A 14,449-nucleotide genomic window follows, 5' to 3' on the forward strand; every position below is an offset into this window, starting at 1 on the left:
AGAGGATCTAGAGATGCTACCATCAGATCCGAGGCTCGTGCTCCTGCTAGGACTTATGCCATACGCGCGTGAGTATGCTTCCTCGTCAGATGTTATTACCGGTACTTTTACTCTCCTTTACACTAATGTGATTGCTTTGATTGACCCTGGTCCTACTCATTCTTATATATGCGAAACCTTAGCATCCAGTAAGACTTTGCCCATTGAGTCTACTGAGTTTGTAATTCGGTGTCAAACCCTTGGGTCATTATGTGCTTGTCAACAAAGTGTGTAAGAAAAGTCCCTAGTATTCCGAGGTTCTTGTTTTCGGCGGACTTGATGCTTTTGTCGTTCGACCAATTGACGTTATTCTTGGTTTGGATTGGTTGACCATGCACGATGCGGTTGTAAATTGCAAAAGCAAGACTATTGATCTGAGGTGCGCAAATAACGAGATAATTCGGGATGAGTCTACGGACTTAAAGGAGTTGAAAGCTCAGTTGCAAGAATTGGTGGATAGAGGTTTTGCTCGCCGAGTTTCTCGCCTTGGGTGCGCCAGTGTTGTTTGTGAAAAAGAAGGATGGAACCATGAGGTTGTGCATCGACTATCGTCAGCTTAATAAAGCGACGATAAAGAACAAATATCTGTTACCGCGTATCGACGATTTGTTCGATCAACTGAAGAGCTTCGGTGTTCTCGAAAATAGATTTGAGATCGGGCTATTATCAATTACGAATTCGAGATTGGACGTACCCAAGACCGCCTTGAGCGAGATATGGTCACTACGAGTTCCTAGTGATGCCGTTTGGGCTTACTAATGCCCTGCGGTATTTATGGATTTAATGAATCGGATCTTGAGACCATATTTGGATCGGTTCGTAGTCGTGTTCATTGATGACATCTTGGTCTATTCAAGAAATGAGACCGAACATCTTTGAACACCGAGGTTAGTCTTTGCAAATTTTACGGAATAAGCAATTATATGCTAAGTTGACAAGTGTGAGTTACGGTTAGAGAGGTTAGCTTCTTGGGGCATGTGATATCTGCATCGGGTATTCGAGTCGACCGAACAAAATTTCAGCCATACTTAAGCTGGAAGCCTCAGAAATATTACCGAGGTTGAAGCTTTTTGGGGCTGGCGGTTATTACCGACGATTTGTGAAAGGTTTCTCAACGATAGCCACGCCAATGACGGCTTACTCCAAAAGGATGTTAAGTTCGAATGGACGGAGAAATGTCGAAAAGTTTCGATCAATGAAAACTTATTTGGTGAAGCCCCAATTCTAGTGCAACCCGAATCGGGCAAAGAGTTTGTCATTTATAGTGACGCATCCCTACTTGGGTTGGGTTGCGTATTGATGCAAGAAGGGCGAGTTGTGGCCTATGCGTTGAGACAATTAAAGCCACATGAGAAAAATTATCCGACCCATGATCTCGAATTGGCTGCCATCGTATTCGCCTTAAAGATATGGCGATATTACTTATTTGGTGAGAAGTGCCATGTGTATTTGGATCACAAAAGTCTCAAATATTTGATGACCCAAAGAGACTTAAATCTGCGACAAAGACGTTGGCTCGAGTTGTTAAAAGATTATGAGCTCGTCGTTGATTATCACGGGAAAGGCTAATGTGGTTGCGGATGCCTTAAGTCGTAAATCATTATTTCGCTTCTGAGCGATGAATGTGCACTTGTCATTCGATCCGACAATGTGTTAGTAGCTGAATTGAAAGCCAAACCATTATTGATACATCAAATTCGTGAAGCTCGAAAGTCAACGACGAGTTGGCGCAAAAGCGAAAGTGAGTGTGTTCGAACAAGGACTCGGAGTTTCAAATCAATGATGACGATTGTTTGAGGTTCAAAGGTCGTCTGTGTGTTCCAAAGAATTGAACTTATTTCGATAATTCGGACGAAGCCCATTGTAGCCGAATGGCAATCCACCCGGAGTACGAAGATGTACAACGATTTGAAGCGTCGGTTTTGGTGACATGGTATGAAACGAGACATCTCCGACTTTGTTTTGAGATGTTTAATATGTCAACAAGTGAAAGCGGAACATCAAGTGCCTTGAGGATTACTTCACCGATCACGATACCCGAGTGGAAATGGGATCGAGTCACCATGGACTTTGTATCCGGACCGCCATTGTCGTGAGTAAGAAGGATGCGGTTTGGGTCGTGGTAGATAGATTGACTAAGTCGGCTCACTTTGTCCCGTGACGTACGGATTTTTCAATGGACAAACTAGCCATATTATGCGTTTTCAGATTGTGAGATTGCACGGGTGCCTATTTCCATCGTGTCGGATAGAGATCCAAGATTTACCTCGCGATTTTGGAAAAAGTTGCAAGAAGCTTTGGGTACCAAGTTGCATTTCAGACCGCCTTTCACCCCCAAACCGATGGTCAATCCGAGCGGATAATTCAGATACTTGAGGATATGTTGAGATGTTGCATCCTCGAGTTCGATGGTTCATGGGAGCGGTATTTGCCGTTGATTGAATTCGCTTACAACAACGACTTTCAATCAAGTATTAAGATGGCACCCTACGAGGCTTTATGCGGTCGTAAATGCCGTACACCATTGTTTTGGTGAGCTCGGTAAAAGCAAAATTTTCGGGTAGATTTGATTAGAGATCTTTGAGCAGAAAGTGAAAGTAATCCGTGAAAGTCGAAGATAGCCTCCGATCGTCGAGAAGTCGATGCGGTGCGAAACGAAAAGACATCGAGTATCGGTGGGAGATAAAGTGTTTCTCAAGGTTTCTTTGGGAAAAAGATACTCACATTCGGTACCGTAAGGGCAAGTTGAGCCCGAGGTTCATTGGGCCATATGAGATATCCGGCGAGTCGGTCCGGTGGCATATCATCGATTTTGCCCCGAACTCGAAAAGATTCACGATGTCTTTCATATTTCGATGCTTGACGCTATAGATCGATCCATCGCACGTGATTAGTCCATCGAGGTTGAAATTCAGGCCAATATGAGTTATGAGGAAGAACCGATTCGTATCCTATCACGTGAAGTGAAAGAGTTGCGAAACAAGCGGGTTCCGCTAGTGAAAGTGTTATGGCTCAAACACGGGATAGAAGAAGCTACTTGGGAAACCGAGAACTCTATGAAAGAGCGATACCCAACCCTATTTACGGTAAGATTTTGGGGACGAAAATTTCTTAAGTGGGGAGAGTTGTGACACCCAAAATTGACCCTAGTCGGGATGTGGTTTCGGGACCACAAAACCGAGGCATAAAAATAATTTAAAATTTATTTTGATGCCTATGATATGTGTTAATTTGTGTGTGACATTTTTGATGTTTCGATTTAGTGTTATAAATGTGAATTTCACTAGATAGGACCTAGTAGTGAACTTTGAAAGTATGATGGGAAATGTGTGATGACTAGTTGCTCATGCATGCAAAAATAAGGATTTGCATGTCAAATTTCCCCCAACATGAAGTGGCGGCCATGGCAAGAGAGGATGGGCAAAACATGTCATGAAACATGTTTTGTTGGTGTATTAGGGAGAAATAATAAACAAAGGTGTATGGGTAAGAAAAGAATAAAAAAAAATGTGAGAGTGTGGTATTCCCCCATTGCCGTGAGTTGTAGAGAAAGAAAGAAAAATTTTGTTCATCCTTTCTTTGAGCCAAAACTAAGGAAGAAGGAGGATTTTGCTCCATTTTTTTGTTTGGAAGAGATCTAGAAGGAGATTTTGGCTATACTTGCATCAAGATTAAGGTATGTATGAGGTTGTGTCATGAGATTCATGCATGTTTTAGTTGCTAACTTGATGTTCATGTTAGCCATGATTCAAATCCTTGTTATGCCATGGAAATGGTATTTGGCCAAGGTTGTTATTGTGTTGAAGCCATTGCATTCTAAATGTGAAGCTTGCTAATGATGCATGCAATGATGGATTGACTACTCTTGAAATTTCTTTGTAGCAATCTTGAGTAAGACATTGAATTCTTTGTTTAACCATGACCGAAGTTGAAAGAGTATGGTTGTGATGTATTCGGCCATGGTGCATTCATGAGCATGATTTATGCTTGTTACTTGATTGGTAAAATTTGTGTTTGGATGGGTATGGACCCCTTGAGATTGACCTTGCACCTATATGTGTATACATGTTTGCACATGATGTATTGGCATGACATATATACTATTTCAAGGTATATATTTGCTTGTGATGATGTTTGGTTATGAAGTACATGAGAGATGTGTATTGAGCTACAATATGTAATCGTTAGTTAGTAAAATGCATGCTGTTTTGTGTGGTATTAAGTGCATAATTGGCCTCAACATGGACATGCATATTCGCCACATGAGGGAAATTGGTGTGCATGCATTCGGTTAGAGGCAAGCATATTGATGCCTATTCTTGGCTTAGAAAATTGGCTAAGAGGAATATTAACTAATGTGTTGAGTTCGATTAGTGATTTCGTACATATGTGACTTTGATGCCTAATGAGCATATATATATTGGCTAGGTATCTTGAATTCCTCTTCGATGCTCAAATGATAAAACCAATTTATTTGTTAAATTAAGCTCAAGAGCAAAGGGAGCTAAATCCGATAAGGGAAGGAAAAAGTCGTCGAATAGCCGTCGAAATCGTTCAACCACGTCCGAGGTAAGTTTTGAGTATCGAAACTTAGATTTTGATTCGATTGAATGAAGTAATGAGCAATCGAATTTGTGCCTTTGTATGTGGCCATTGAGCCGAAATGATATTTTGCTAAGGGAATTGTGCATAAAAGTTGTGTTATGAAATTGAAACAAAGATGTGTATGAATGTTCGAGTGATATCGGGCTAAGCCGAAGGCAATTGTGCAAATTGTGATACGGGCTAAGCCGAAGGCAATTGTGCGAGTTATGATATCGGGCTAAGCAGAAGGCAATTGTGCAAATTGTGATATCCGGGTTAAGTCCGAAGGCCTTTGTGTCGGTTACCATAACCGGGCTATGTCCCGGCGTTTGAGCAGTAGCTATATCCGGATAAACTCCGAAGGTATGTGATTCGAGAACTTTGAACTTGCTGGAAAATTTTCAGTTAATGCACTTGTGAAATTCCCAACAACAAGGTATGTTATGTGTGTGCTTCGCACACTATGAGTAAGTGCGTATGAATATTCGCTCTAATGATAAATGAGCTATCGGCATTAACTAGGCCGTTATTTGTGTATGAATATAAGAGTTGGGATTGTGAAGTAAGCATGTCTTTGAGAAATTGTGCATATGAATTATTGTTTAGCTACTTGAATGCTATGCTTTGGTTGTGTGTATATTATGGCTCGAAACTTACTAAGCATAAATTGCTTACTCCGTTTCTTTGTTTCTCTGTTTATAGATTTTGCTCGTTAGCGATCGAATTCGAGATCATAGAAGTTGAAGTCAACCACACTATCAAAGCCCTTTTTGGTACTCCTTTAGTTGAGTTTTGGATATGGCATGTATAGGACTACCCTCGGTTGTTTTTAAGTACTTTGTGATGTATATGTGTGCGGCCATGCGAAAATGGTTCGTAAAAGTGGAGTATGGAATTTGACCATATGTGGTTTGTAATTATATTTGGTTTCATGATGTGATTATGGTTTGGAATAAGAGAGTTGGTCACATGATCAGCCATTGGAATGGCTAAATATGATCATATGTGGACCTAAGTATAACTAGACTATAGTTGGTCCATGGGAACTACAATATAGGTAAAGCCTACCTTAAAAACAGATGCCAGTGATGTGGATGTGAAAAATCACCAAAATTTGTAGGAATGGTGTTAAATAGTGAATAAATTTTGCGATCGAACCTTGACGAGTCTATTTTCATATGAAAGTAACGAAACAATCATATGAACAGTATACCGAGAGATATTAAAGTTCTCGTGAGACAGGACCAGAACGGTTTCTGGGTCCCCTGTCGCGACTTTGAAAATTTACCATAAATTATCCAGAATGAATTAGAAGTAATGCCTTATATGTGCAGATTCCTTTTTGAGTCTAGTGTCATTCAAAACAAACGGCATCAGTATTGAAACCCTGTACAGATAGATATTCAAGTTGTAATGCGCGAAGGTCAGTGTAGTCGACCCCTGTAACATGGGTGACTTTAACTAATAAACTGTACCAATTGGCCCGACCAAAAATTCTAGAAATAAATCCATGGATGGATATATGAGTCTAAATTCAATGAAAATTTACGGAATCAGTTTCTGAGTTGTGAAACTCGAGATATGCTTTTAAAGGCGACAATGACGCAGTTTTCCAGCTTGCTGGAATGTCAAATTGGTCGGTGCCATAAGTGGTTTTGGCTTGTTAACCCCTCGTGTCCGACACCGGCAACGGTCTCGGGTTCGGGGTGTTACATTTTCAGTAGGGAAGAAGGAAGATGAAAGATGATACCTTTTTTCTTTATTTTATTATATTACTAGTCAAATTAGTCACCAACATTTTACCTAACTTTGACCCTACAATATTTTTGCCTCTTTGATCAGCCACTAACATATTTATGGTCTATTTACTCAATAAATTTCCCTAATTTAAAGTTGTATAGCTATTTGACAACTTTAGCAAGTAGAACAAAACTTTCACACTTTATGCAATTTGGTCCTTTTTCAAAATTAAGCAAGCAATCGCTAAAATTATTTCACCAAAATTTTCATGCACTCATATAATCATGCTATAGCACATAAAATAACATTAAAAATAATTTATTCAGCCTCAGAATAGTGGTTTCAAAACCACTATTCTGACTAGGCCCAAAATCGGGCTGTTATAAGTCTTATGCTGATCTTAAACGAAAAGAAATAGAATTTCAAGTCGGTGACAAAGTATTCTTGAAAGTATCCCCTTGGAAGAAAGTTCTCCGGTTTGGTCAGAAAGGAAAACTAAGTTCGCGGTTCATTGGACCATACGAGATTACTGAACAAGTTGGATCGGATGCATATCGGTTAGCTTTACCACTGGAACTTGATCGGATTCATAATGTTTTTCATGTGTCTATGCTACGGCGGTACCGATCCGATCCTTCACATGATATTTCTCCGACAGAGGTAGACACTGTAACAGCCCGATTTAGGGCCAAAATGGAACAGTGGTTTTGAAACCACGAATCCGAGGTTGAAAATTTTATGATTGGGTGTTTAATTTGATGTTTAGGACTAAATTTAAATAGGTGGAAAATGTGTGTTCTAGTTCATAAAGTACTTGATTGAAATGGGGGTTTTAAGTAGAGGTCCTTAAATGGAATTAGACCATTATACTTTATAAGGACAAAAATGAGCATGAATAGGCCAAAATTTTAAAGAAAGGCCTTAAGGGTATTTTTGTCATTTGGTAATTAAAAGAAATAAAATGGGAAAAATAAGCCAAAATTTTGTCCATCCATCTTCTTCCTTGGCCGAAACTTGTATGTTCACCATAGCTAGGTTTTTTCCAAGTTTTCAAGCTCAATAGTAAGTGCATTCAAGCCCTGTTTTTAATGTTCTTTATATTTTTGAAATCCTCGTAACTCGGTCTACCTATTTCTACCATTATTTCGAGTTAGGGTTTATGTTTAAAAATTTACCCATGAATGATATGCATGTATTTTGATGTTTGATGGTAGAATATGAATGTTTGAAGTTAGGAGAACGATCTTTTCGAAGCGATTTTTAGCGAAAACAAGCAAAATGGCATAACCGGTAAAAAAACCTAATGTTCATAAGTACTTGTTAGAGTGAGAATTTGATGTTTCCATAGAAGAGAAAAATGTTCAGCATGTCATAAAACATAAGAATAAGGGCTGAAATTAAATTTCTGAGCCTAGGGACAAAATCGTTATTTTGTAAAAGTTAGGGGGCAAAAACGTAATTTTTCCATAATATGATTTATGGATGAAATAGATAGTATGAGTGTTAAATGAGCTAAATGTGTTGTTATAGATCAAGAAATGCATGGAATCAACCTCGAACGGGCGAAGGAAAAGATTTTGGACTAAATTGCAAAATTTTTATATTTTGCACCGAGGTAAGTTTGTATGTAAATAATACATTATCTTTATTTACGTTTTTATATTTCAGCATATTTTATATATTGTAGCTGATTTTGAATCATAATCGACTATTGGAAGAATGGAAATAAGTATTAGAAAGTGAAATACTTCCTGGTTGAACCTTCGGAATCGAAAGATACAGATGGTACGTAGCTAGGTCACATGTATGGTGCTAAGTACACATCATGTGTACAAGAGAGCTACGAGATACTATGTGGTAGCTAGGTCACATGGATGATACAGGATGTACACCAGGTAGACAAGAGAGCTACGGGATAAATGTAGCTAGGTCGCATGTGTTGTTCCAGGTGAAGGACACCATGTAGACAAGAGAGCTACAAAGTAAAGTGGCTAGGTCACATGGGTGGTACTAAGTATTCATGTTCACCATGTGTACAAGAGAGCCGAACTATGTGATGGGTGGAACTACGTGCTGAAACCACCAAGCATCGGGGACTCGATCCGAAGTGTTCAACGGGAAAATAGACTAAATGAAATTATGTATGACCTTGTAATGATAAGTGTAAGTATATACATGTGTAACGTATGAGTAATAAGCTCGATATGTGATTAGAAGTTGGAAAAATTGTTGAGGATAAGCAATGAATACAACTAAAGTGTGAAAGATCAAAATTGATAATAAAACTGTTTGGACAGTCATAGTGACGTGAATTTGAAAAATCACCAAAAATAGTAGGAATTCAATTAAAGGCTGAATGAGATATGAAATTAAATCTTAATGAGTCTATTTTCATGTAAAAGAAACAGAGCAAGTAAAGGAATCCTATATTTCGAGATATTTATATTTTTGTGAGACTTGTTCAGAATGACTACGTGATCCTCTATTCTGACTTTGAAAAATCATTAAAAATTGTACAAAACTAATTAAGAAATATAGTTTATATGCCTAGATTCCTTATTGAGTCTACTTTTAAATGAAACAAATTTCATGACTATTTTACTTTTTAACAGGGTGAAAATCAATTTGAAGTGAATAGAGGTCAGACCAGTCGAGCTATATAACAAGGGAAACTTTAACTAATAAACTGTACTAATTGGCTGGACCAAAAATTCTAGAAAAACATTTAGTAAGAAGTTATATGAGTCTAGTTTCAGGGAAATTTATGGATTTGAATTTTGAGTTTCGTAACTCGAGTTATGATTTATTCAGTGAACATGACGCAGGAGGGACAGCTTGATGAAATTGGAGTAAATAGTGAAATTAAAAATAGATATAATTGAGTTGTTCTGTAAACATATTAGATTCCTTATTTATTATTTATATACCTACTTACTAAGCTATAAGCTTACTTTCTTTTCTCTCCTTTGTCTTATAGTGTCGTCCAACTAGCACAGGAGTTAGAGATCGTTGAAGATCGGCCCACACTATCAATGCTTTTGGTATTTGAACTAAACATTTTGAATTATGGCATGTATAGTAAGCTTAGTTATTTTGTTACGTGTCATAATTGCTTAGGTTTAAAATATTGGTTACAGTATCTGACCGATTATTTTGTACAAAGCCATTGAAGTTGGCTAATATTGTTAAAGGCATATGTTATAATGATTCATGATCTAATTGGATGCCATATTTCTGTCTCGGTTTTATTTAATGGTATGTGTTATGTTCTGGTAATACCTCGTACCCTGTTCTGGTGTTGAATGCGAGTAAGGGGTGTTACAGACATTCAACCTGATATGACATATAGTGAAGAACCAATCAAAATCTTAGCTCGGGAAACAAAAGAGTTAAGAAATAAAAATGTAGCATTAGTAAAAGTTCTTTGGAAACGACACGGTGTAGAAGAGGCTACCTAGGAAATGGAGTGTACTATGAGGAAACAATACTCGAATCTTTTTACTGGTAAGATTTTTTAGGATGAAAATCCATAAGGGGGAGAGTTGTAATAGTCCATTTTTTAGTGAAATCAGAACAGTGGTTTCGGGACCACAAATTCGATCCAAAAATAAAATTTATTTTTATTTTATTACATGGTCGTCATGTGAAAATTCTGATAAGAAAATATTATTGATTTTGTGCTTAATTACTAGAAGGACTAAATCGCATAAAATGCAAAAGTTGAATTCTAGTAGCTAGAAGGATTAAATAGCTATGGAATTCAAAACTTGGTGTCCTTATATGGTAATTAAACCATTAAAGAAAAGTATGTAGATATTTTAGTGACCCATCCATGGAAATTTAGAAAAAGGGCAAGGACTAAATTGGAACTTAAAATAATTTAATTAATTGAAAGATGAAAAACAGAAAATATCATCTTATTTTCTCATCTTCTTCCCCAAAAATACATGGAAACCCTAGGAGAGAGAGAAGAAACTTTCATGGCTTAATTGGGTAAGTTTTCTTATTCTGTTTTTAATAATTTTGATATTTTTGAAACCGAGATAGCTTAATCTATCTATTTAGGGGATCAATTTGAAGAGTTATCAAAGTATGGAATGTAACAACCCTATTTAGACCCTATTTTGAATGGTAGTTTTGGGACCACGAATCCAAGTCAAAGAAATATTTAAAAATTAATTTCTGTGTTTATTATGTGTGAATTTATATGTGTGAAATTTTCGTGATTTAATTTTGTCGTTTGAGTGCCCGATTTAATAAAAGGGCTTAATCACGTAAAATGAAAATTTGATGGTTAATTTTAAAAAGGGCCGAATTGATGATGTCTTTATTGCATGAGGTATTTATGTTGCAAATAGACCATAATTATATGTTATGGACGGTAAAAACCTTATGTTATAATGGTTTTATATTTATGTTTAAAGGTTATTAATGTAAAATGGTAAATAATATATGATATAATAAAACATAAAATAAAGAGATAAGTGTTGATATTCTTTTGCATGACCAAAACTAAAGAAAAGAAAAAGAAAAAAAGAGTTTAAGGGTTCGCCAATTTGATAGCTTAATTAAGGTATGTAACTAGCTCGGTTTTTGATAATTTTTACGTTTTTGAGATCGTTGTCGTGTAATGTACAAAGCACATGCTTGAATTTTTTATTTTGATGAATATTTTGAGTTATGTCATTGATGAATATTTGAGTTATGTGATGCTAGTTGATGAATTATGAAAGATATGTATTGGATTAATATGTTTTGTATTGTAATTTTTGATGATTTTGAGTAATTAGGACTAAATTGAAAAAATAATAAATTGAGGGACTAAAATGTGAAATAAATGAAATGTATGGACTTGTATGAACACAAGGAACATTCGGCCTAAGCATGGTGTGTGCAAATTTTACATGTTTTTTGTTTTGTGCAATTTGGACTAAATTGTAAAAAGTGTGAAATGTTAGGGGTAAAATGGTAATTTTCCCATTTATGTGTTTTTGGACTTAAGTGAGTGAAATTATGTTTGAATGTGTTTAATTTGAATATGTTTAGATCAAGAACCAAAGAAATTAGATTTGGATCGGGAGAAAACCAAAGTTGTCAATTAGTCATCACGTTCCGATTTTCGTTGTCCGAGGTAAGTTTATAAGCAAATAAATGTTGTAAATTTTGAATATATGTGAATATAAAATGCTGATTTAAATTTTATGAGCTTGTATATATGATAGCCGAATGTGTATATACTTGGGAACTATGTTTACGAGTTCGATTCGACGGAGTTACGACGTCCGAAAGCCCTGTACGAACCTTAAGAATAGCTAGGATACATATGTCATTAAATAGCATTTTCGATATGTGTTCTCGTGTAAGACCACATTTGGGACGTTGGCATCGATATATTTGGTTACGTGTAAGACCATGTCTAGGACATCGACATCGTATTTGATTCGTGTAAGACCCTGTCTGAGACAGTGGCATCGATATGTGATTGCATGTAAGACCACGTCTGGGACGTTGGCATTGTATGATATGTGTGATTATCTGAGTATCCTATTCAATTTCGAATGGTTCAACGGGCAATGATAAGTTGTGATCGAATGTGTAAAACGAGCTAAAACGATCAGGTATGAGTTAGTTGATTACCTATTTGAAAATAAGGTAAGTTGGCTATTTGATATGTGATGCAAATTATACAAGTTACTAATGTAAACATAAGTGCATTTGTGTAGTATATTCGGCCATAAGTTATGAATATGTATGTGATGTTATATTTTGATTCATGAGTATATGTATATGAATGTAAATGTACTTGGTTATATAATGATATTTTGGCTTTGAAATTGAATGATACTTTGTTAATATATATATGTACATTTGGCCATGATAAAGTTTATATGTGAAAGTATATGTTATACATGAAATTGTAAACTTAAGATTAAATGTGAATATGATAGTATAATTTGGTTTGGTTTAAATGAGTTAATTATGTCATTGAGTTGTTTATTTTCTTATGACTTACTAAGCTATGATAGTTTACTGTGTGTTTATGTTTGCCTCTATTTTATAGATTTTGGAGATTAGTAACGAGCTCGAGGATCGTCAGCAAAGTCCATCACACTATCAACTATTTTTGGTATTTTATAAGTTTGAACTTGAACCTATGGCATGTATAGGATAGATTATTTTTGGTTAAGTTTGAAGTATGTATATATTAAGCCATGCGAAAATGGCTAATATGTTATGTGAGTATATGAAACTTTAGTCAAGTTTATATGTGTTATATAATTTGGAAATAATTGGTGATTTTGGATGTATATGTGGTTGATTCGGCTATGGTTTATGCATAGATAAAAGTATATATGAATTTGGTTGATATGTTTTGTTAAGGTGTTGTTATGTGATTTGGTATTAAAGAATATTCGGTTAGATCCAAACATGGTTGGAGTTTATTTTGGTATGCATATTATATTGTATTTTTATCTTTATGAATGGTTTAATGATTTATTTTAGTAATGGAGTAAAATGATAATGATTTATATATATATTTGAATGTGTATTAGTTAATTTGATTCGGTTTGTAATGGCAATGTATGTTCGCATATTGTGTTTGAATGGTTGGTTAATTACGTAAAATTGATAAAAAAAATAATAAGTATGTTATATAACTATTTTTGGTTAATATGATTTGTTTGAGGTATGGTATTAAAAGACCAAAATGTTAAGCTTTGTATTGAGTTGAAAATGTGTTATATTTGTGGTTCGGCGAATGTGTTTAAATTAGGTCATTATGTGTTTACTGGTATGTTAATGTTATAATTGTCGTATTGAATATTTGTGGGCTAAGTTAGGCTATGAAAATTTGATTAATGGATGTGGTTTTTGTGTTGGTTTCAAATGGCATTTTACTTGAATGTTTTGGTCAGTTTATTTGAGTAGTTTAATTGGTTAAGTTGATTATATATATTAGGTATATGCTAAGTAAAATATTATATATATGTATCAATGTTATGCAATTTTTGTAGTTAGGTAAACAAATGCTATAAAGGTATGGTAATATTTGATAGATGAAATAGACATAATGGTATATGTTATTTATATGAAATGAAATGATGTATGTTTACATGTTTTAAAGTATGTGCATATAATTTGTAAGTTGATAAGTTATTCTATATTTAAATCATTGAATGCCTTAAATGTTATGTATGCATATATGATTGGTATATGAAATGAAATATACTTGGTTATGAGTTAAGCATTCGGTTTCCATGATTACTTGGTTGTATTGATTGAATAGAAATTTGGAAAATTATACGAATTATAGAACCGAAGTATGTTAGTTTGGTTTAAAATTTTACTATCCAATAAAATTGAATGAAAAATCGAGATTCCTTATCTCCGAAAGAATACAAACATCACATCCAGCATGATAGGACACGATATTCTTAAACTCTCGTAACTGAAATCATCTCGTGATTTACAAAATCTATTTAGAAGGATACTTTAGGCATTTAGACAAACGGGAAATCGCAACCCAACATGTTAGGGCACTATTTCCCAAATTCCTAAATACGAAAAACATTGCCTCATTTTAGAAAAATTTTTGGATAAAATATGACAATTAAATAAAATATATTTTTTAAAATAATGATTTGAATAAAATTTAAAAAATAATTTACTAAGAGTAATACTAAAAAATATTAAAAATGAAAGAGTTTGATATGATACTAAAATTATTTAAAAAAATAAAATATATAAAAAAATTTAGGGAAACATGGATTAAATCAAAATAAAAAGAGTTGAAAAACGAAGATGAACAAAGAATAAAATAAGAACAAACAGTAGAAAATAAGAACGTAAGAGGGAGAGAAATTTGAGTGAAAGCTCTCAAAAATTTTTACTGTTTCCAAAAACTCCAGTATGTTTACAATGAAGGGAGAGGCCTCTATTTATAGTTGAACCTCCTCAAATCCAACGGTACAGATCAATTACATCAACGGTTAAGATTAAAAGGTATCTACAAATTAAACCTCTAAGATTACAAAATCATATCTTCTAAGATTGCATATCATATCTAAGATTGCATATCATTGAA

Source organism: Gossypium arboreum, chromosome 8 (assembly GCF_025698485.1).
Source record: "Gossypium arboreum isolate Shixiya-1 chromosome 8, ASM2569848v2, whole genome shotgun sequence".
Classification (NCBI taxonomy): Eukaryota; Viridiplantae; Streptophyta; class Magnoliopsida; order Malvales; family Malvaceae; genus Gossypium; species Gossypium arboreum.